Source organism: Oryzias melastigma, linkage group LG18, assembly GCF_002922805.2.
Source record: "Oryzias melastigma strain HK-1 linkage group LG18, ASM292280v2, whole genome shotgun sequence".
NCBI lineage: Eukaryota > Metazoa > Chordata > Actinopteri > Beloniformes > Adrianichthyidae > Oryzias > Oryzias melastigma.
Window position 1 is genome coordinate 10038529 of NC_050529.1, and position 4508 is coordinate 10043036.

The 4508-nt window shown below is 35.4% G+C and overlaps 1 protein-coding gene across 43 annotated transcripts in view; it reads left to right on the plus strand.

Annotated features, from left to right (window-relative positions):
• The window catches only part of LOC112155773 (protein tyrosine phosphatase receptor type D), a 454394-nt gene that overhangs the window by 220311 nt on the left and 229575 nt on the right, over positions 1-4508 (plus strand). The gene's annotated exons all lie outside the window — the stretch shown is intronic.

The window sequence follows — 4508 nt, forward strand, 5'->3', positions numbered from 1 at the left end:
AACAAAATGCAAAGGAAATGTTTCGGATAGCAAGTGATTTCCAGAAAGTTTTCTGAAACATTTAATTTGCTGCATCTTCTTTTTCTTTCTTTTTTTTCTTTTTTGAAGTTGCGTTTTAGTAGTAATTTCAATAGTTCAGAATACAAACATTAAACAAGACAACATTATAATCATTTTTTTAAGGTGAGTCAAAATTCAACTTGCTTTAGATAAGTAAATCACTGCAATTAAAAACATTTTTCTTCATCATAAAAATTATTAATAAAAAACTTCTACATAAGTTACGTAAATTAAGATGATGCACGTTTTCATTAGTAAAGGATATACTGATGTCCTTTTTAGTCATAATTCGTTTTGCATTATTTTCTGCCAACAAATCTTGAGAAAAATCCACAGTTTCAAGCACTACAGATAATTTATTTGTTTAAAATTTTAATCCAAAACTGCTGAAATAAGCTGCTGATAATGTTTCCTATAGAATTTGCTTGTTCCGCATAATATTAATAAAATAGTCCTCTTTCAGCTAACTGTGGTACACACATTTAATGGGAGACAGTTTCCTGTCAGCTCTATTTTATGTGGTATAAAACCAATTTTGAGATAAAAAAAAAAAATCAAAGAATTACTGGGATTTGAATTGATACCTTTAGCGTGATATTAAACACACCAGGATACAAAACTTGAGAAAATGCTGTGTGGTTTATTACAAATGAATTGTGAGTCTGACCTGTCTACGACTGAAATGGGGTTCACACTGGTTTGATGGCACAGATTAGTCCTGGCCCCCTTGTGATCTTTTCTTATGAGTTTCTTTCTCCTGTCAGACGATCTTCTACTGAAAGCTGAATTGGAATGTAAACTGAGAAAATGCTGTTTGGAATATTATATTATTCCCTCAATGTCTTCAGTTCAACTATGGAGCTTTTATCTAAGGCATGACCTACAAATGAGCAACTTTCTTCAATAAAGACCAGATACGACCAACGGGAAAACATTTAAAATGGATCAAAAGATGATTGGAATATCTACTAAAAAATAGAGTTGAACTACAAGCAGAACAAAGTTAACAAGAAGTTCATCAAGCACCTTATTCCATCCTTTCCCGACAATTAAATTTTTCAAAAAAATATGCCATATTCCGCTGGTTTCCATGGGTTGAGGATCTGTGTGCGCGCCAAGCTTCCCCTGTCATTATCTGTGAAGCTGTTCGGAACCGTGCACTATGGGGAAAGTTTTTAAATTTAAAATGTAATCAGCACAATCACAGCAAGCAATCAGTTCCTCTTCATTTCACCTGATCGAGCCCCCCGCTAAAGACGGGCTTGTTAGAAAGAGCATCTTATCAGGCCCGGATTAAGTTTTGACTTTGATTAACACATGTAGTGTGAGTTTCAAATGTCAGAGTTCAAGTTTTGGAAACTGTGGTTCTTGAAATGCTAATGATGCCGTTACAAAACCAGTTTTTTTCAGTAAGGAAATGTGGACTTGTGCATAAAAGGTAGAGCTTAGGACTTTCTTTTTTCAAAAATATAACCAACATAAAGACAAAAAAGAGGTTTTTGATACAAAAAAGTAGTAAAAGAAAAAACAAATCAACAAATGTTGTTTTGACTATTGACTGTATATGACAGCAATTGAGGGTTATGTCATCCATAGAAAATGTAATTTGATAAAACAACAATTTTTAAATGTATTTTTTTTAATTGATCCAAAGTTAGATTTTTTTCAGTGTGGTTTGCTTTTGCTTGTCCATTAAAGTTTTTTTTTCCGTTCTTATATTCCTTTTTTTCCTCAACAATTAAAATTTACGTCACATTATTTATTTATTTTTTTTATTTCAGAAGTGTTACAATTTCCATTTTAGTTATTTAAACATTAACATTGAACTTTGAACGGATAACATATTAAATGATCCTTCAATGCTTTTATTCTTCAAGATCTGCTTATTAATTAAGTAATGACTATTTATTGTTTACATGCTTATTTTTGTTGTTGTTTTTGCATCTTTTCTCTTCCTCCATAAGCGACTGATCCTTTTTTTCTGTGCCTGCTCTGTCATTCCATAAGCTTGGCCCACATTTATGCAGTGAATCATTCCGATTGCTCCGCTGTGATTGCTTAATTAAATGCTCCACTGTGTAATGACTGCTTGAGAGGGAATTAAATGCTTAAATGCTGCAAAATCTGTGTTGAGCTGAATAGAAATCAATGGGACACAGGGCAGGAACTGAAGGTGTTTTCCGACTTGTTTAGAGCGAACATTTTCTTATTGATGTTGTCCCTTAGTCACTGAGTCAAAAGCTCATTTCTCTTGGTCCAAAGCATTGATTGCTGGCGTTCAGGCAGTGTGCTTAGTTTGTGCTTTTTGGAGGTGTCCATATATGCAGAACCTTACTGTACATGAGGGAAGTCAACTATGTTTAGAGCTGCATTTGCACAAAAGTAGAAAGTCAAAATAATAGTATGGGTGAAGTTGAAGTACAGTTACTATTACCCAGATATAGCACTAATACCGTATATGGTGGATACTTGTATAACACTCTACTACCTAAGGGCCAAAGCGCTTTACAGTCACAGTTTCATCACACACATAAGTTGGTGCCAACCTATAACCACCAGGAGCATTGTAGGGTTCTTACCCAAGGACACTTCGACACATAAGTGGGCAGTGTGGGAATAGAACCTGTAATCTTCCCATCTGAGGTGCTCTTCCTCTGCACACTACCTCCCCACCAAGAAAGAGAAATGATTGTTTCATATTGCATCGGTTTCTTAACCTTGAGTGGGTTAGAAGCACCATTGACAATTTCCTGACAATGTCCTGCCATCGGTAATGGTCATAGGCTTCTCTCTGCGAACCATGAAAGACCATCCTGTCCATTCTTTAGTTTAGTCTTCTCATCTCTTCTTCTGCCTTCCAAGATGTCCATACCAGCTCATTTTTCTTTTATTTACGATGATTAGCATGCACTGATGTGGATACTCCGTTACGTATGTCCTCACTGGTGTGGTCTTTGTATGAGATGTTCAGGATTATTCTGTAGCATCCCGTTTCATGTGCCTCAATTCATCTTAGGACATTTTTATTGTTGATAGTCCACAATTCACAAGAATACTGAAAAGACGAGTCTGCAAGAGTCAGATTTTTGATGCCATATCAGCAATGTACGTTCAAGTGACCATTTCCATTGAAAAGCCTATTTAAATAAATGCAAATGTGCATTTCGGGCTTCCAGATTTGAAAAGTTGTCTTTGCATGTTGCTATGCGAGTTTTTAAGTCTGTTTTCAGTCTCTATGTGTACAAACGTCTTTAATGAACAAGCATTAAAGGTTAAGCCAGTTAAACTTTGACCAATTAAGGACTCAGATTTGATAGTGTCTTATGGGTTTCAACCTTTTCAGTTCATGAAACCGCCAACAGTTTGAAAATTGATCACGAGGAAAAATAATAATCATGGTTTGTCCTCTTCCTGAATTATACAACGCCAAGTCTTCATATATCAGAATAGAGTTGTAGATGGAACACTTGGAGCATATTTGCAAAATTTGCACCGCTTTGACATTTTGCAACAAGCCCCTTCCATCTGTGAGTACATGGTGTGATATTGGGTAGCGACAATTCAGTGTGAACACCATATACTAAAAGTGGGTTCACAAGATAATTGCTAAGATTTTCAGTTTGCTGTTGACTATGCGGTTCTGAATCGTTTCAATTCATCATCAGAGATAATGGCACCGTTTGACTCACAGATTCTAATTTTCCAATTAAAAGCTGAAAAGATGGACGAATTAATATTTAAAACAATCACAATTTTAGGAAGTTATTGAATAAATATGAGTTTTTATTTTCTCTAAAACTAACTTTAAAGTTCAAAATGATGAGTGCTTTTGCCTTACAAGCTCGAAGGCAAACACTGAAACACAACCCACATGGAAATAGTTTGTCAAAAGAAACTGCAGCCAGCTAATCTCACAAATATTTGATTGAACCAAAGACCTTTAGAAAACTGCCAAGCCTGGGAAGGGCATAAAACTCTAAAAATGACAACCGATTATCAAACTGCCTCTGGCTTGAGACACTGTAATCCCCCAGATGTTGCAGTCTATGAAATATGAGAGTCTGAATTAGATCTCTCAAACAATGTGGGCTTGTCTGCATTCGTAAGCCTTCAGCATTTAAGTCACTAAATTAAGTTGACCCCATCAGAAAGCTTAAGGACATGCAACAAAGCCTTTGGCAGTCTTATTACTTCATCTGCTTTCATCTCATCTCCACTATGTAATAAGTTCCCACTCTAACAAGACCACTGGGGCTAATAAGAGTTTTATCTGCTGTTGATATTAGATATTAACACCTCATCAAAGTTAAGCCAGCTGTGGGCTCATCTTGCCTCAGAAATTTACATTAATCTAACAATGTCTCTAAAAGAAATCTTATCAAATTCAAATTAAGGTTGAGTTGAATAGCCAGAAGGATACTATTTCACGTCAATCAAGGAACGTAATT